At 40.2% G+C, this 20,889-nt stretch overlaps 1 protein-coding gene across 2 annotated transcripts in view; it reads right to left on the bottom strand.

The window, feature by feature from the left end:
- The window catches only part of TAB2 (TGF-beta activated kinase 1 (MAP3K7) binding protein 2), an 86,284-nt gene extending 66,416 nt beyond the window's left edge, over positions 1-19,868 (bottom strand). For both annotated transcript variants that reach the window (XM_015097463.3, XM_042253587.1), the window contains exon 1: positions 19,378-19,868. The gene's annotated coding sequence lies outside the window, so the exon portion shown is untranslated. The remainder of the gene's footprint in view (positions 1-19,377) is intronic.
- Between the last annotated feature and the right edge of the window lie 1,021 nt (positions 19,869-20,889).

Raw genomic sequence — 20,889 nt, 5'->3', positions numbered from 1 at the left:
CCTAAGACTCTCCTCACTGGATATTACAGTCAACACAGTTCACAATTACTTCCGTAGTTCCAAAATCTAAAAAGTTCTGAAAAGATTTCTTATTAAGTTTCATGTCAAAGCTCATCTGATAGTGGCAAAAATCTGCTTTGAACTGATGTGAAGCTACTTACAGGCTTTATTTAGCCTACTTACTGAAACATTTCCATTTTCCACTGCAGAAATACTAGTGTTTAAATGCTGGGTGATGCCTCAAACTTTGCTGGGGGTATTACATAATATACAATATATACACCCCAATTCAGGTGTCCTGTTCTTAACTTTCCTTTTGATACTTTCCCTAACACCACTCCATGCATTTCAGCCTTCACATCTGTCACCAAGTCCTATAGGTTCTTCTTTCCAAATATCACAACTGCCAATTCTGCTCCACCCCAACTGCTACCACATTATCCCAATCATCCGACTTAGAAATGACCAGACCCACAGCCTATATCCCAGCCATGAAGTCCTTCACATTTGACCAATCACATATAGAAGAGCAGAGTAAGAGAGGTTCCTATATAACCACCCTAAATATTTCACTGCTTTGCACAAGAACTTAAGAAACTGGAACAGATACATAATAAGAGGGTAAAGACAGTGACTGTGGTATTATATTTGAACTTCTGTGCACTTTTAAAGTTTAGTTTATCTATAACTGTAAGCTAAGAAGAGGCTTTCTTTTCTCCAACTTGATGAAATTTAAAACAGTAAATGTACAGAGTAAATACACCATTTTGTTAAAACAACAAAAAAAATGAAAAATATACTAGGTTCCTCCCCTGTTTATCACTTCAACTAAAACTTTTCACTGTGGTTTTCAAGGACTTCCTTCTCCAGTTTGGTTCCACTGGAACTGGTACCTTGGACCCCCACTTGGCAGGGAGAAAGCTACATATCGCCTCTCAGAAAGACTTGAAATACATAAAACACAGTACACAGGATTACAAAGGCGGCCAGATTTATTTTAAATGAGTAAAATAAAATCAGTGATCACAAAGAAAATCAATTATACTGAAAATCACCAGTATTTTTCAGAACCCATATTTTTGATATATTTATGTATCAGCTTCTTTACTAACACCCAACATGTAAACTCCAGTGGGGTCTAATAACAACTAGTTTTAAAGTAGTAATTTGCATAAAATATATTCAGAGATAGCCAAAACAGTAAACATAATATCTGTGCTTTTTCTACGACTAATAAAACCACAGGACTGGTAATACTACTGTGCTTTACTGGTTAAAATCATAATAGAAGGAAAGGTTAAATTTCAGTTACAGGTTATTGCTAGTAACAATATAAAGAACTTTTCTTTTCATCTAAATGCAGGGACTCCTCTAAATTCTGTCCTCAGACCCTCTTCAGGGTTTTAGAATCTGGAGTAAAACCCTATTAAATCTAGTTACTTTAACTTCCCACTAGTCCCCACACTCAGAGAAATCTGAAATCTGGGCTTTGTCTAAACATGTTCAATCCTGTTTTCATTCTTGACTACACTACTGCTCTATCTTAGGATGTCAATTCTCCACCAGATGCTTGTCAAAATCTTAACTACCTTTTCAAAAGCAATTCAAATTCCATCTCCTTTCTGCATTCTTTTTCTACTGCTTCAGCCCACATGGATCCCTCCTTTTCCTAGAACTCCTAATGCGCGTGTGGATCAATGCTTCATGACCCAAAATGTAATTATTCTCTTAGAGCTCCACTTCTGTGTCTCTTCATCTAAAGTGTAAGATCCCTGGGGACATGGGTGACATACTTGTATATAGCGGCACTGCCTATATGTGTTACAGGCCCATGGAATGTATTCAGTGAAGAAACTATTCTCAGTAAGGGCTTCCCTGGTGGCTCAGATGGTAAAGAATCTGCCTGTAGTGTGGGAAACCTAGGAGCAATCCCTGGGTTGGGAAGATCCCCTGGAGAAGGGAATGGCAACCCACTCCCATACTCTTGCCTGGAGAATCCCATGGATAAAGGAGCCTGGTGGACTACAGTCCATGGGCTATAGTCCCAAAGAGTCGGACACGACTGAGTGACTAACTTACTCATTCTTAATAAACCAAGTAGTAGAAGATCATTTCTTTCAAAAGTTTAAGGATCAGAAAATGCATCAAGAGGACTGAAAATTCTACTAAGCCGCAAAACCAGACTCATAAGGGAAGTTTACTATTAATAATTCAACTCAATTAGAACCTAGATAGTCATATTATATTAAAAACTCAGAAACTTATTTACTAGGCAGTGATGAATTCCAAGTAATAAATCAGGGAAAGAGTGCTGAAGTGGGCATAAAACAATGATTCATTCAAAAAATACTAAGCATCTACTCTATGCTAGGCACAAATCCAGATTTCACAGATTCAATGGTTAAACAAAAAAAAAAAAAAAAAAGATCCCCAAACAAGAATTTACTCTTAGACCGTAGACTAGGATCAGGGACTCCTGATTCTCATTCTGAAACTCTGGGACAAAAAGCAGAGCAGGAGATTAAGTTAGGGTGGAGACATGTTCTCAGAAGGCAGTTAAGTCATATAAAACATTATAAAGAAACAGATTTGGAGCTGTTTATATATATATAATCTACATAGTATATATAAAAATAGCATTAAAAGTTCTATATACATAAAGTCTATATGGAAACAGATTTCAGGATAAGTTTCAATTGTCTTATTTTAGAATACTTAATTGCCCAGTAATATTAGATGAATGAGGTATTACTCTACTCATTGATTAATGTTTTAATCACAAACACTTCATAATGTTTTATTTTTCTTCAAAGAGCCCAGCCAAGTTGCTCCATTTACTTTATATAAAAATAAAAAATTTATCTGTGACTATCCCAGAAGTGGGTGGGCGATAGTAATGGTGGTGAACATTACTCTAAGTAATCTTTTTGGAAGGTTCCAGAGAGGAGGCCAATGGGAATGTGGGCAGGAAACAAGAAGCTGCTCCGCAGCGCTTCAGCCTCCAGTGCTGATTCTGACCGGATAGAAACTGCCCTTCTTAAAGGGAAGCTCCCAGACTAATAGCATGGAATTCAGGGAGTGAGTGAGGGGGAGGATGAGTGGGTGGGACTGCAACAAATAAAGGAATAGTCTGACAGTGCCATGCTGCTAAAGCACCTTGCCCAAAACTCAACCCTCTGCCTCCCACACAATAATATATCTATATGTTAATTACCAATAGTACAGGACTGATTCTGAAGCTAGAAATCTCAAGGCCTTCAATTCTTTTCCTCACTATATGCAATCAGTGGCAAAGTTCTACTGATTACTCCTGCAAGTGTTTCTCGCATTAACCCCCCCTTCTCTTCCCACAACATCCTTGTTCCGGTCCCTGCTATCTGGACAACTGAAGTAACGCAGTAATCTCTTATCTGATAGCTTACTCCACTCTTCGGTCTTCTAAGCTATATTTCAGAGTGGCAACAAGATTTCTGGTTCCTGAAACACTGCTGGATCATGTCATTTTTCTTCCTAAGAGAGGTTAAGAGATTTTGCAGAACTAGACTGCAATGAATTTCAGTAGAAGGTGATGACATTGACCTAGGGAATAACGGAAAAGAGACTGGACAGGAAAAGAGGAGACACAAAGACCAAGAACTTACAACAAAGGAGTTAGAAAAGTTAGATAAAATGCAAGAAGGAACGGGACCAAGAAAGTCAAATGAAAAGAGGTATAACAATGAAGTTTTCATTTATTATTTTTATAACACACAGTTTACAATTTTGTAACAATGAGTAAGATCAAACATTTATATATGTGCTAAGCACTAGGTCAAATGATTTATAATGCATTTGCTCATTTAACGTTCTCAAGAATCCTCAGCTGACTACACACTGGTCTCCCTCAGAGAAAACAAGGATTATTTTATATAGCCCCCTGTCTTTTCACAACAATGCCTAAAACAGAGCACTAAACAATTTATATGCTGACTACGTTGGTGTCAACAATATGAGAGGAAAGCGGTTTTTCTTATAAACTTCATTAATGTTTCATCGACTAGCACAATATATACATGTATATACAGATATATACATGGTTTTCCAGGTGGCTGGACAGGCCCTCATGGCTGCAATGTGGGAGACCTGGGTTTGATCCCCAGGTCAGGAAGATTCCCTAGAGAAGGAAATGGCAACCCACTCCAGTATTCTTGCCTGGAGAATCCCATGGATAGAGGAGCCTGGCGGCCTGCAGTCTGAAGGGTTGCAGAATCGGACATGACTGAGCGACTTCACTTTCTTTCTTATTTTCCCAGGTGGCTCAGAGGTAAAGACTCAGCCTGCCAATGCAGGAAATGTGAGTTTGATCACTGAGTTGGGAAGATCCCTTGGAGGAGGAAATGGCTACCCACTCCAGTACTCTTGCCTGGGCAATCTCACGGACAGGGGAGCCTGCATGTTGCAGTCCATGGGTCGCAAAGAGTCAGACACGACTGAGCAACTGAGCATGCATGCACAGATATATACATACACGTACATAAACATACACACACAAAAAACACACACTAGAGATTTGGGAATAAAACACTATGGCTTTCAAAAATAACTGTTCTCCTGGGGCTTAAATATGAATTGGAACAGTAAAGGCTCAGGTATTTTTGTCTTATAAAGCTCAAGGGAGAAAAGGTATAGGAAAATGTTTTTTTAAAAGTATGTATAATCATTACTGAAAAGAAACATGGCTTATACCTCTACCATCAACCTGGAAATGAGGGGGGACTAGGTAAAAGGAAGATCAAAGTTACTTTCTTTTAAAATGTGTATAGGAAATTTCCAATGAGATACTACTATGGACCAAACTCTAAGCTCAACCTACTATTTACAACGTGTGCTCTGCATACAAGAACCTAGGCCAGGTTTAGATTTTGCAAAAATCCACTGTGTGTGCCTGTGCACTCAGTTGTGACCAACTCTGCAACCCCATGGACTGCAGCCCACCAGGCTCCATATGTCCATGGAATTCTCCAGGCAAGAATATTGGAGTTGGTTTCCTGGTGGCTCAGAGGGTAAAGCATCTGCCTGCAATGTGGGAGACCTGCCTGCTTCTATCCCTGGGTTGGGAAGATCCCCTGGAGAAGGAAATGGCAACCCACTCCAGTATTCTTGCCTGGAGAATCCCATGAACAGAGCAGCCTGGTAGGCTACAGTCCACAGGGTCGCAAAGAGTCGGACATGACTGAGCGATTTCACTTCACTTTCATTTCCTCCTCCACGGGATCTTCATGATCCAGGGATAGAAACTGCATCTCTTGTGTTTCCTGCACTGGCAGGGGGATTCTTTAAAACCACTATTACTATGAAAAAAGAACAAATAACAAGAGGCAAAATGTGTGCGTCACTGACCTTGGGTTAGTAATGTCGCTATGTTTGGGTGTACTTTTCAGGGGTATAATGTTTGCTTGAAAGCATCAGGGCACTACTCAGAAAAGACTTTTGACCATAATTGACACTGTGGAATCTCAAAAACACACTTTCAAAAGCAAGTAAATCTAACAGCTTTAAACTTTAGTAATATGTGTGTTCACTCATTCATTCATAAATATTTACATAGAGCTTACTGTACTAAGGCATTGTACTAATGCTGTAAAACCTTATTCAGTGGGAGAAACTGAAAAATAAACAGAATATTATAATGTAATATGGCAAACCCTGTAACAGGGGAAATAATGTGCTAGAGATATTTATATTATAAATAAGAAAAGATCATTAATTAGCTACAACAGAAAATATCATACCACTTAAAAAGCATTTTCCAGAATACCTTAATAGGAAGAAAACATATCTGAATGGAACTCAGAGGATATCTTTTTATCAAGTTTGTAAACTGAGGCTCACCCTTTCCCTTTACCAATTTAATTCTGGCTCTAAGTCAAAAGTCTTAAAAAAAAAAGTCTCTCCTTGCTATCTATTTTGCATTTTCGTTTTTGATCTTTCTCTCTGGCTGTTTTCTCTACAAAAGAAATGTTGCCTCAGAAAGCCTCTCAGCCACTTAATAATAGTATCAAAACTTGTCTACAATATGCATAAACTTTTTACTTTGTTTACAAAGATTTAGGACAAAGCTCTCAAAATTAATAAGGCACATGTGTCTATACTACTATTATAGCCATCCACTTATCAAATAAGCATGATTAAATACACATTACAATAAACATATATCTCCCAAATTGTCTCCCAATCACACAATTTCTGGTGCATTTAATGTGAGATAAGGCAACAGAAAACAAAGATCACGGAATCTGGTCCCATCACTTCACGGGAAATAGATGGGGAAACAGTGGAAACAGTGTCAGACTTTATTTTTTGGGGCTCCAAAATCACTGCAGATAGTGACTGCAAACATGAAATTAAAAGACGCTTACTCCTTGGAAGAAAAGTTATGACCAACTTAGACAGCATATTCAAAAGCAGAGACATTACTTTGCCAACATAGGTTCATCTACTCAAGGCTATGGTTTTTCCAGTGGTCATGTATGGATGTGAGAGTTGGACTGTGAAGAAAGCTGAGCGCCGAAGAATTGATGCTTTTGAACTGTAGTGTTGGAAAAGACTCTTGAGAGTCCCTTGGACTGCAAGGAGATCCAACCAGTCCATTCTGAAGGAGATCAACCCTGGGATTTCTTTGGAAGGAATGATGCTAAAGCTGAAACTCCAGTACTCTGGCCACCTCATGCGAAGAGTTGACTCATTGGAAAAGACTCTGATGCTGGGAGGGATTGGGGGCAGGAGGAGAAGGGGACGACAGAGGATGAGATGGCTGGATGGCATCTCAGTGAACTCCGGGAGTTGGTGATGGACAGGGAGGCCTGGCGTGCTGTGATTTATGGGGTCGCAAAGAGTCGGACATGACTGAGCTGAACTGAACTGAAGGCAACAGTGTTAATAAACAAAACAATTCAAATTTTCACAAAGTTTTTCATGTGCTGGGATAATCACGTTTTTTTGCTAATAAACCTTAAATAACAGTATAGTAAAAAGGTTATAGGTTAAAATTTTTAATAAATGTCACTGTAATTTCTCATACATCAGCTCAACTGATGATTCTAATTTCTATTTCCAGCCTGAATTTCCTTCTTGAATTCCATTTTGTATTTCAAATTACCTACTTGATAGGTCCAGTTAAATGTCTAGTAGGCCTTTCAAAGTTAACATGTCCAAACAAAAACCCTCTTGATTGTCCAGCCCAACTTGTTACTTCACTGTCTTCCCCAACTCAGTCAACAGCAACTCCACACTTTCAAATGCTTGGGCCAAAAATCTCTGAGTAGGCCTTGACTGCTTTTTTATGCCTCAGACCCAATTCATCAACATATCCTGCCTGCCACTCAGGGTTTGTAACATATCCAAAATCTGCCCTCTTCATGCCGTTTCCTGTTGTTACTGTGGTCCAAGCCACTATCAGCTCTCATTTAGATAACTGCAGTAATTTCCAATATGGCTTCCCTGTTGACATCTTTGCCCTGCCCTTAGTTTATTTCGCAAAGAGCTGCCACAGTAAATCTTTAAAAAGGGAAGTTACCATCAGTTAACAGTTTAAACAAGAAAAACCATATGACCGTATCAATTGACATAGAAAAACCACTTGAAAAATTTCAATACCCAGTCATGATAAAAACTCAAATGAGGAAAAGACAGGCACCTACAAAACACCTACAGCTAATGTGTACTTAATGGTGGTAGACTTAATGCCTTCCCTTGAGATCAGGAATAAGACTAGCTTGTCTAATCTCCCCATGCCTACCAAACACAGTACTCAAAGTACTTATCAGAGCAGTAAGGTCAGAAAAGAGAATAAAATTCACTGGAAAAGAAGAAACGTAACTGTCTATTCACAGATACATTAGAAAACTCACACAAAAAAATTATTAGAATTTATTAGGTTAGCAAAGTCTCAGGATACAGAATCTACTCACAGAAATCAACCACATTGTTATAAACTATAATAAACTAGAAACCAAAATTTAAAACACAATATCATTTATGACTGGTCCAAAAAAAAAAAAAAAGTGCTTAGGTACAAATCTAGCAAAACATATATAAAATGTGTGTCTGTTAGAAGCTATAAGATGCTGATCAAAGAAATCAGACAATCTAAATATAAGGAGAGATATAAACTGGGTTATGGATTGAAAGATTTTATTTTATTTTTAACAAAATAAAGATATCAATTTCCCCTAAATAGATCTAAGGGTTTAATGAAATTCCTACCAAAATTCCAGCATTTTTTTTAATAGATCCTAGATTTTACATGGAAAGGAAACAGAATAGTTAAAAACAATTCTGAAAAAGAATTAGGGAAATTTCACTACCTGGTTTTAGGACTTACCATACAGCTACGGTTACCAAGAAAATGAGATACTAGTACAGGGATAAACACAAACATCAATAGATCAGAATAGAGAATCTAGAAGTAGACCGTCATAGCACAGCCATCTATCTGATTTTTGACAAAGATGCAAAATTAATTCAATGGAGGAAGGGTAATTTTTTTTCAACAAGTGGTATTGTAACAGCTGATCATTTCACAGACAAAAAATGAAATTCAATCTAAACTTTATACCTTTATGTGAAAATTAAGTAAAAATGGGTCACAGATCTACATATGTAAGGTGTAAAGCTTTTCAGAAAACTTTTAGAAGAAAACAGGAGAAAATCTTTGGAACCTAAAGTTAGGGAGATATTAGACTTGATAACACAAAAACAATTCATAAAAGAAAAAAGATAAATTAGACTTCATACTTATTTTCTTTGCAAAAGCCTCTATTAAGAAGATGAAAAAGTAAGCTACAGACCAGGAGAAAACATTTGCAAATCACATATTTGACAAAGTGTTTCTATCCAGAATATATAAATAACTCATTAAACTCAACAAGAAAACAATCACATTAGAACATACACAGAAGACCTGAACAGACACTTCACAGAGGATATACAGACATCAAACAAGCACACGCAAACACATTCAACACCATTTGCCATTAGGGAAACACACACTAATGTTACAATGAGCTATCACTACGTATCTATTAGAATGGCTGAAATAAAAAATATCCTGACAGTATCAAATGCTGACAAGGATGCAGAAAAATTTTATCTCTTACACACTGATGGTGGGAGGGTAAATTCAGCCATTCTGGAAAAGTGGCAGTTTCTTATAGAGTTAAATATATATTTATCACACAACCCAGCAACTGTACTCCAGGGGACTTATCCTAGAGAGATGAAAACATATTTTACCTGCAAAACTGTTCACAGCAGCTTTGTGTTTATAGCCCCAAACTAGAAACACTAAAGTCCTTCAGTCAACGACTGAACTAATTGTGGTACACCATACAAGGGTACCCTTCCAACTTCCTCCCTGGAGAAGGGAATGACAACCCACTCCAGTATTCTTGCCTGAAGAATACCATGGACAGAGGAGCCTGGCGGGCTACAGTCCATGGGGTCTCAAAGGGTCGGACATGACTGAGCGACTAAAACACACAGCCACAAAGGTACACTTCTTAGAATTAAAATGGAACGAACCACTGATACAAGAAACAACTAGGATGCATCTCAAGGGTCTAATGCTGAGGGAAAAAAGCCAATCTCAAAAGATCACACAATGTATGATTCCACTTTTATAACACTCTCCAAGTGACAAAATTACAGTGATGGAGAATAGATCAGTGGTTAAGGCTGGGTAGTACAGAGGAGTTTCTTAGTGCTGACGGAACAGATCTAGTTCTGTATCCTGACTGTGAGGGTTATATGAATTTACATAGAAGAAAATAATATAGAATTACACACACATAGCCACTCTCAAATTATATTCTAACAAGTGAGAGGAGGGGAAAAGGCAAATAGCTCATGTTTTAAAACCCTTCAGTGGCTTCTAAGCTCATCCTAAATACTAAAATCCCCACTGCAATCTAAAGGCACTACACGAAAAGCACATACTCACTAGGATCTCATCCACAATTCTCCCACTCTCAATTCCAACCACACTGGTCTTCTTGCTCTTAGAACACAGCAGGCATGCTCCCACCTCTCTATTTAGAAAGTTTTATCTTTATTACTTCACCCAGATACCTGCTCAAATGTCATCTAATCAGAGAAGACTTCCCAGTTGTTACCGCTCCCCACCACACATAAAGTGGTGTCTTCTTCTTTCTCTCTCTATAGGAACCACAAAACCATGAACAGAACTCAAGTATCTTCCTCACCTGTGCCCCTGGCATGTTCTTGTATTGATGACTGGCAGGCATTACACTTTGCACCCAGGTACTCAAGCCAGGGCGTGTGAGATTCTTACCTTACTTCACACTCAGTACTCTCAAATTCATCACCCACTCTTCTCCTTAATTACAGCCTTAACTCATCTCTTCATCAATTCTCAAATAAACGGTTATAAAGCTACCTCTTCCACCCCACCCCCAGCTCCTAAATATTCTCTACTCTAGAGCCAGAGAAATCTTTCTAGAATGTTAATTTAAACATTCCATCATTTATGGGATGAAGTCAAATCTGCTTTATAGAGTACACAAGTATTTTCATGCTCTGCTCATTTTCTACCTCACTTCCGATTAACCCACCACTGGTACTTAATACACTGTACTGAGCAGGCGTGTCCTCTCCTACCTCCATCCTTTACGCATGTTGTTCTGACTGAAATGGCCTTGCTTCTCCCAAAGTCTCCTCTTCCTTGCCTATCTGGCACACAGATTGCGTCACTTTTCCTAGGAAGAATTCCCTCTCATATCTTTCCTTCCCTCACAGGGTCGGACACTCCCTCCTGTAGATCCCTAAAGTGTCTTACATCGAACCTGGTCACTGCATTTGCTAGTTTGTATACCTGTCCCTTGAGGGCAAGGACACATCTTACTCATCTTTCCAGTCTCATCACCAAGCAAAGTACCTGGCACACAAGCAGGACTCAAAACTAATTCAAAACTACTGGATAGGTGAATTAGGTTGACTAATAAAGCAGACTTGACTCATGGTGAGAGGATGAATCAGGCAAGACTTCTTGGGTTAGTCAGCTATTGTGCACAGGTGTATCAGAGAAGGCATATGAAACAAACTCTAAGGAGTTTCTATTCTTTTGGTCATGTATTACCCTACAGAAGTTGAAGTACTGATTCTTCAGCTTGGTTAGGCTAAGATCACCAGTTCCATTTTCCTGTGAACCAGTTTCCTTCCTCAAAAGAATATAATGGATTTATTTCATTCACAAAGCTACGGCAAGGACTCCGAACCATCATCCTATAAATTCACGCTGGTGTCCACGAAGAGGAGGAGGATGTCTCACTCAGGGCAACCTCACCTCAGCTAGAGAAATCTCAAGAAAAAGAAAAATCAAGCTCAACCAACAGGTGTCAATACATTTTCATGTGTAAAAAAGAACTGGCTTTGTGGAAATGGGAAGTTTTTTTTAAACTTCATTTCCACATGTTTATTTTTCCATTTCCTTTGAAAATCATCATAAAGCAGCAAACAGCAGGTTTACACTTGTCACAAGGTAAACATCAAATTACTCTCAATGCAAATACACAGTGCCTGATGTTCAACTTTTGATGACAGTGATCCCTTAAGGTATCTTGAGAACTTTCTCTCTTTAACTCTAGTAACTACTTAACTGTGACCCCTACATACATCAGCTTGTGTCCCAAAAAGTAGATGCTCATGTTCATCTGGTCATCAATACTCTTTTAAAAAGTAACCCAAGCAATTTTACCACAATGTACTTAATGAATTAAAATGCAACACATACTCTGTTCTGAATTCCTTTTAAAAAGTAGATTTTCTTGCCTATATTACTACCTTCTCTGTAATTATTTTCTAGTGATAACTCACCACCAATAAAAGCTGATGAAAAGAAAATGTTAGTATAAGCATAACTGTGTAATACAAGTATATTACTAATCTGTTAAATATTATTTATACAAATAGCAATTAATACTCACTAGTAGAGCAAAATATTCTACAACCACCACCAGTTCGAGGAATTAACATAAAAAACTTTTAGAAAAAAATCAAAGCAAAAAAATCAGTCAATCCAGTAATAAACATCAGGAAATTTAGCACTAAATCTTTTCTGAATGTGAAATATGGACATAGAAAATAATATTATTGAATTAAAAAAATACTGGTGATGTTTTATTTCACCCTTGGTCTAAAGAGTTACTGTAAATTAAATAACATAGAAGTTACTTCCCTTTTATTTTTCTTGTTGAGAAAAATGAATTGAACAGGTATCCTGAGAGAAAAACCTAACAAAACTAAATTACAAGTGTAAAACTGCTTCCCATTATTTAAGTATAGTTAACTTAAGTGAAAATTTGCTTTTTTGCCCTTTTTTCACCTCAATAATACACTGTCATCTGTTATTCTCCCAGAATCTTGTCTTCTGCACTAGCCAAATAGACAAGTTAAATGATCAGAATCAACCCCCCAGAAACTCTAAAGTTTTTGATAATAGCACCAATCTCTAGAATATACCTCAGTATGTGGTATATTGCTTTTGACTTAAATTGAGGCAAGCATGGGCAGGGGCTGGTTGCACGGGTCACAGATTTTCTTTAACAGATGGATTCTTTTGAATCATTTTATTAAAAACAATCAGCATTCATGTTTCCACCAAAATCTTTTAAATCCTACACTTTGTTACTCTTGCTTCTTCTCTCTGTGGGACCATTCCAACCTCTACTTTATTCCATTTGGCTTCTGGCTTGTACAAGGACTGTGTTTTGCTTTGTTCTTTTTTTTCTTAAGTGAAACAAGAATACCATTTTTTTAATAAGGCAATTAAAATATTACAAATTCTTAAAATGCCCTTATCTACATTGTACCTGTTTGTGGATAAATCAAGACTTTCTTTCTGAAGCCACTCAAGCTGACAGCCTGTAGTAGTATCCCTTTCCAGTGGTAGGTTTTGTTACAGTTAAAAACAAGCAAACAAGCAAAATCCCACAAGAGTATAAAAATATTCAATTGCAGGTATTCCTAGCTCATTTCTAAAACAAATCTGAATATCAAGCAATTTGTTTCTATAAATCTTCAAAAAAAATCTTGGCTTTTTTTTAAGCCAAGAAATAATTTACATAAATGACTAAAGATCTTAGACCTTAGGGAAGTCTTCAGTTTTAGGAAAGCTAAAATTATTACTGTATTCATTAGGCAGAGAATAACTTGCCACAGAACAGGAAAAAGCTGACTGATGCTAAGATTTAAACATCTGAAAAATGGTTACTGGTAAGGGTGGGGTGGGGTGGGGTGGGATGTTTTCCCTTTTCCATGAAAACACCAATATTCTCCACATCATAGAAATGTAAGAAATTGACTGAGCCATTTAATTTATAATGACAGTATAAATCTACAGTTTCATTGAAATTGCCTTAAAGAGACAGACAAGAGATAAGAGTGAAAAATTATGTGTGAATTATTTTTTCTCCTCTGCTTTAAAAATTGCTATTCACTTTTTTACTTTAATGTCAATAACTTCATATGAATAGGTTCACAACTACTAATCTAGTTGTAAAATAAATGATTTCTTCCTTCTAATCTCTAGGATCTTTTTCAAACTTTTGGCTAAATTGAAAAAAAAAAATGGCATTCAGAACACTCTGTGTGATACCTCAGTCTGTGCTTAAAACAAGAGATTTAAAGGCTTACGTCCAGCGCAAGCACTTTTCGAAATCAAAAGGTGCTCACTACCAAAAAGAGTTGTGATACCAAAGGAACACTATCACTAAGAGTCTTTCAGCACTGAACACAAAGTATTTCTTGAGCTCCAAAGCACAGGCCAGGCACTGAAGATATGGTGAAGTCAAGCCTGAAAGGAAAGTGAGACATGATTTCCCAGGCTAAAAATGAGAAACAAATAACTGCAATCTGACAGACCATTCCTCTCTTTCTTCAAAAAACTTATCCACAATTAGCATTATTTTCTCTTTGTAAAGTTTTCCTTAATACTTTGTGAATACTTTGGATTACCCCCATCACACAATAAAGGCATAATAATTAAAGAAAAAGTGAACATTTACTGAATACTTGACTGTGCTAAAGGTTTCACAGTGTTTCCACCGACCCTATACAATATTTTTATCTACTTCTTAAAATGCTGATATCCAGCTTGTTAATAAGATCAGTCACCATGTGTTTTCAGCATAAAGACCAGGTTTACTCCTACAGCATACTGATTCGACAATATGCACAAACTCCCCAGAAAGTTTGACTACAAATTACAGTTGAGTTTTAATTAACCTCATTCTACCAGAGAAGAGTGGTACCTGTTCAAATACAATGTGTATCAAACAATCTCCCCCACAGCGCTGTGAAAGCTTCTTGGAAGGGTTACCAACTTCAACTATGTTTGTTTTATAACAGAACTCCAGATAAGCAACAGACAAAAAAGTTCCAATTTATCAAGCCCCTTCTATAAATTAGATAATTTACACAAACTGTATAATTTATCATAACAACCTTATAGATACACTCATTTTACAGAGATGAAAATAAGCTCAAAGAGGCTGAGAAATTGTAGTTGATCTCAAATCACAAAGCTATTAAGCAGCAAAATCAGGATTGAAACCAGTATAGCTGACTCCAAGTTTTCTATTGAGCCAAAAAGCAGCTTTCTGAAGCACTACCAACACCAAACTGCTATTAATTAAAACTCTGAAGTATAAACATAATGTCGTTCCCAAGTTATGAAATATAGGCTTAAAAGAAAAAAATTATGTATGGGAGTTTTTGTTTCTGAAATCAAATATAATATCCATTATGCAGTTTTTAAAAGAGCAGATAGGCGATGTCTGTTCCCCAACCCCCTTTTCTGTCTTACATTTCTCCACAGTACTTTTCTTTCCCAGACACACTTGATTTTCCTCATTTATTATGTCTTCCACTACTAAAATGTAAACTACACGAGGACAGAAATCCTGTCTATGTTATCCAGTTGTCATTTCCAACATCTCGAAGAGTCCTGGCACATATTAAGTGCTCAATTAATATTTGTGAAACAATAGAAAACCTGACACCCAGTAGGTATTCAAGAAATATTAGTTTCTCTTTTCTTTTACTATGTAGGAAATACTAAAAAGGTTAATGTTAAGATATTAAAGGCCAAAAGAAATTTACCACTTCCTTGATACCAAATTTTGAGCTGAAACAGATTATAAGTCCAATAAAATTTCTTGTTAAAATAAAATGTTAAGGAAAATCAAAAAAAGACACATTCAGCAAAGTTTCATTTAGCAAACATCCTCTATTGGGGTCTACATAAATTATATTTCAAACAAAGCACTTTTTAAAGTGCCAAAATTTAAATCAATTTTCATAGAAATCCTTTGTTGAAATTAATATTCACAGTTTTGATTTGTGGCAATTCTGATGTCTATCTCCTTCCAAAACATTAACTTCTCAGCTGACACATTTTACTGTGCTTTTTAATAGAAGCCCATTCCTTTAGGATTCAGAAATTAAAAATTAAGCATATTTTGTAAAATGAGTCAATAAAAATCAGTCTAAATGAAATGAGTAACTTTAATGCTGGAAGGCTAGTATTAAGTACTGCTTAATACCAAACAATGTGTTTTAAGGAATGGAATACTTAAAAAAAAACTAAGAAAAAGAGAGCCATTCTTAATCTCTGACTCTATCAAGATCACAGGCAAGTTTAGTAGTTAACTAAAGGGAACATGTGCTTCCCTGGTGGCTCAGACGGTAAAGAATTCGCCTACAATGCAGGAGACCTGGGTTTGACCCCTGGGTTGGGAAAATCACCTGCAGGAGGGCATGGCAACCTATTCCCTTATTCTTGCTTGGAGAATCCCATGGACAGAGGAGCCTGGTGGGCTATACAGTCCATGGGGTCGCAAACAGTCAGACATGACCAAGTGACTAAGCATATCACAAAGGGAACATAAAGCACAGTACTGGCTACCCCTGAGTACTTACTCAGGGATTTTAGCTTTCTGATTAAGTCAGTGGCCTTGGTTCAGTGGTAAAGAATCTGCCTGCCAATACAGGAGATGCAGGTTCAATCCCTGTATCAGGAAGATCCCCCGGAGAAGGAAATGGGAACCTACTCCAGTATTCTTGCCTGGAGAATTCCATGGACAGTGCGGTCTGGCAGACTACAGTCTATGGGGTCACAAAAGAATTGGACACGACTTAGGGAGTAAACAACATTCTGTCATTCACCATAAAAAAATGAAATCTTAAAATAGTATATAAGTATTCTGGAAATATGAGCCAGAGGCAAAGAAGTAAGAACATATGAATACATATGTTTAGATTTCATATGATTTCAGTCACCAAATCCTTATCATCTTAATACAGAGGATTAAAAATTACTTACTACTAGCATTCCAGCATTAAAGTTAAGCATTTCATTCAGACTTTCATCGATTTTTATTGACTCATTTTTTAAAATATGACATACAGACTGCGAGTCTATCAAAAGATTCAGACCAAATCTCCTTACAGCAGTCCAGCATGGTCACTTTCCTGTGCTGGCACCCACCACTCTTCACATCTCCATTTTCCTAGTTGCCTACAACTGTCCATCTAATCCTCTACTAGCATCTTAGCCCCTATCTTCTTCCTCATTACTATTTTGCCCCATTTTCACATTTGCCTCTGTTATTACCTCATAATCCCTCTATTTTACAGAGTCCCAATCTTAGATGGATCAAATGAAGATGACATTAGTGACATAATGGAAAAGTGCTACTATTGTTCTCCTTTGGGCCACAGGAGCCTGGCCAGGTAGAGATACAAAGGAACTGAAGCTTTCTTGAATTATAGTTTAATTCACAAATTTTATATGTTGTAAAGATTATCAGGAACTTTTTTCCCAAAACATCTACAACAATGTAAAACATTGCCTTTTAACGTATGTTGATAATTGTTAAAAAATAAAATTTTAGTCTTGAGTTTATACAATTTAAAAAAAAATGCTGTTTCAGAAAATTCACACATTCCTCATGGGACTTTTTGGGCACAGAAACCCACAGAGTTTCATGCAAATGGTGTACATTACACCTATTTTGCACAGTGCCATATGTTCATAGATACATATGTCGATTTTATCCTAAATAGTATTTTGAAAAAGAATTTTCCTTACAGAGAAATGTACAGAAGTATAATAAATTTTTATTTCTGTCAGGACATAAGACTAATCATTTTAAGACAGTTACCCAAGTGTAATGTGTTACTAATACTAAATAAGCAATACTCAGTAATAATGTAATTGGGGATCTGAGTAATGCTTACTTTGTAGTTTAAAAACCTCCTGATTTCATTAGATGCAATAATTATATGCAAGGTTTAAATAATATCATTAGCTGAAGGCAAGTGCTTCTTTCCAGTAAAGAGAGGACCAAATATAGGTGTTATTTCAATCAGATCAGATTAAGTTAGAACATTTTTCAGAAAATTTCTACCAGATGAGACTGTTTATACACTTAACAAGTTACAAAAGCACAGGCTGCACCATGTGACAGTTTACTAAAGAGAAGGGAAAGGCATGCATTCATCAGGGTTCCCTGAGAATGGTTTTGAACTCAAGAAAAGGTATTCCACTTGCCCAAAAGAAAAATGAAGTAACAGTATATGCAGTAGATGACTAAGTCATCCAATTAACACATTCAACTTTCAGTTGATCCTTTAAAGATTTCAATATTAAGCACCCTCTATTAGAAACTGATAAGACTTAAGGGGGGAAAAACCAACAGAAGTTCTGAATCACTGGAATTTTTATTCTATTTCCTGTTAACACGCTGATAGTGCCATCATTCAATATATTCGTTCCATACACTTTTTTAAAAAAGCTATAGATCCTTTTTAAACGTGACCCTTTTAAAATTTGTAACTCATTTATCTAACAATTCCTCCCATTGTTTCTAATTTAAGTGCTCAGCCAAAGCACACAAGAGGAAAAGCATGTCTGTCTTTATTAGAAAATGTAATGGTTTCAAAATCTAAAGTTTCAAACTGGGATTAAAAGCAAGCACGACTTCACTGTTACAAGGAATTCAAAGATATTTTTTAAAAGGTGTCAATACTCTGCCACTGTATGAGGAGTGTGGTAAGCAGTAGTAGTATAAAAACTGAAAGCAAAATTCTGTTCCATGCCCACCAAAATTCCCGGCCAAATCCGAAATTGCATAATGAGCAACATACTCTTTAGAGTGAGCAAAAGCACAAAGTGATTCCTTTCATAAAAATGTGAATCAACCTGACCTTAAAGTCTGACACTTTTACAAACCTACCTAAAACAGACAAAATGGATGCAAAATTATACTGCCTCACTGTTGCCTCAAATACGACCTTAGTGTTCAAGAACTTTCCAATGAAATAGAGCACTGAAAACAGCCTCGTACTGGCGACCCGAAATTCACGGACTCCTGAGAAACCCCCGGGAAGCTGCAAATTCCCTCCACCCTCCTGGAAACCCCTCTTATCAGAAACATTTGAAGAATTTCTCCACAACAATTAAGCCGACTTGAAGAATGGAAACCTAACATCTCAAATATACTATATATGGAATGAAACATGGCCAAACACATAAATACAAACGCACACGGTCTCTGACACTGTGGTACACTACCCTGCCCGGGCCATCCCACAGCATCAGCCACAGAAAGATACACCTGTCACCTGTTCGGCGATACCCAGACCCTTCCAGCCTCCTGCCACAACCACAGTCTTAGGGTTTGAGACTGATCGGACAGAAAGCTAGAATTATCTATCCACTGAAATCTAGGGGCCACAAGTTCCCAGAGGGGCTGGCTCCCCACTTGAAAAAAGGCTGCAGAAAACCAATACTGGAAAGGGAAACGACGGTCTCCCCTCCACTAGCACCACCAGATTCCCTCGGTCTTTCCCCTCGCCCCGAAGTCATCTTGATTCGGGCCACAACTCTCCCCCAAAAGCTTTCTCCTTCCCCCACCCCCCATCTCACACATGCCAAAGGGGCGGACCGGGGGGCACCCGTGCAGGCAGGGGCCCTCCCCACCCCCCTGGCACCCTCCCCCACCCGGGGCTCTCCCGGCGCCCGACTCCAATGAATCTCCCCCTCCCCCTACACACTTACTCCCCCGAGCCCAGGCCCGGCCCGATGCTCCCCACCCCCGGCCGCTCAGGAGGACTTGGGGGGGCCTCCCTCTCTACCTCGCCACTGGGGAAGGAAGGAGGCGGAGGAGAGGAAGAGTGAGAGGAAGAAGCGGACGCCCCGCAAGGGCCTCGCGAGTCGGCAGAGTCCCTTCCAGATGAAGAGGGGGGGCTGGTGCGGGGAAATGAGGGGAGAGCCGGGACTGGGGGTCCCGCCGAGGCCCGGCAGCGCTGTCCGCTTACCCTTCGCCGCCGCCGCCGCTTCCCCCTCCTCCTCCTCGGCCGCCGCCGCCTCTCCCACTAGGGCAGCCGTCTCCACCGTCGCCGCCGCCGCCTCCACCACAGCCGCCGCCAGCGCCGCCGCCGCCTCCGATTCCACCCGGCAGGGGGGACACCTCAGCCCTCCCTCCCTCCCCACTCAGCCCCTCCGATCGGCCGCCGCCGCCGCCAACTCCCTCCGGCCGCCGCCGCCGCCGCCGCCGCCGCTCGTGGCTGAGGGGGAGGGGAGGGGGGTCGGGCTGGGTCGCCCCGCCGGCGGCCGCTGCAGATCAAAAACGATGGCTGGGTGGCGTCGCCGCTCCCCGTTTCTCCGCTCCAGCTCGCTCGGCCTCCCTACCTCCCTCGGCCCCCACCCCCCTCGCGCTCGCCTGCCCTCCCCCCACCCCCCCAGCTCTCGCTCGCTCTCGCCGCGGCTCCGCCAGCCCAGTGCAAATCAAAATACTGTCACACAATATGGCGGCGCGGCCGCCGGCAAACACCGCGAGATCTGCGGCCGCTGCTGAGGCGGCGGCTGTGACGAGGCCTTCCCTCAGTCGGGTGGCGGGGGAGCGGCCGGCGGCGGCGGCAGCAGCGGCGAGGGGATGCTCTTTCTCCGCCCTGTACCCCTCCCCCGACACTCGCAGCCTCCACGCCCGCCCTGCGAAGGCTGGAGCGAGAAGGTTGCTTGGCCGCCCGGATAGGCGCGGGCGGCCGCCGGGGCTGTGCGGGAACGGGCGCCGAGGCAAACGGCTCCGGGAGGGCCTGGGATCCTACTTTTGAAGTTTTATCCCGGCCGCCGTTACTTGGAGGGGAGAGTGTGTGTGTGTGTGTGTGTGTGTGTGTGTAGGGAAGGAGCAGGTTTCCCCTCCTCTCCCGCCCCCAACGGGGGCCGCTCGCAGTTTGGGTTGAAAGGAGAAAAGAACTCTGCTCCCCGCGGCTCGGCCTGTCCGGAAGCGGGCGGCGGGACCTGCAGGGCAGCCGGCCTCGCTGCGCGGGAAAAGGGCCCCGAGGTCCCGGCCGGGGGCGGACCGGACGCCGCAGCCGCCCCGCGCTTGCTCCCGGCCGGGCCGCCGAGGGCGGCAGGTGGGCCTGCCGCGGAGGCGGGTGTGCGGCGGCTGCGGGGCGGAGACACACCCCCTCAGAGGCCGGCGGGTAGGAGGCCTCAGGCTGACGGGGGTGACCCGAGCGGGAGACCGGCGTCGTCCCGAGGACGTGCGGGACACGTCCTAAAAGGCTCGAAGCTCGCATCTTCGAGTCTGGAAAAGTGTTGGGTTCTTGAGTTTTCTTGAGCGCTGGAAAGAAAACCAGTCTAAATGCTGCGAGGGTTTTGTTGTTTCGATTTTATTTTAATTGCACGTTCCTAGAAGTCCTAGAAGTTGAGCCAAAGACACTTTTACTTGGGGGGGTGGGGGGAGGAGAAGGAAAGACTTGTTTCTATCTTCTTAAAGAAATATTTGTTTAATTTCCCCCTGAAACAAAACGTGTTCAACACTCACA

The sequence above is a fragment of the Ovis aries genome, chromosome 8 (assembly GCF_016772045.2).
Source record: "Ovis aries strain OAR_USU_Benz2616 breed Rambouillet chromosome 8, ARS-UI_Ramb_v3.0, whole genome shotgun sequence".
NCBI lineage: Eukaryota > Metazoa > Chordata > Mammalia > Artiodactyla > Bovidae > Ovis > Ovis aries.
Note: the sequence above shows the minus strand (reverse complement) of the source record. Positions and strands in the feature narration are given on the sequence as shown.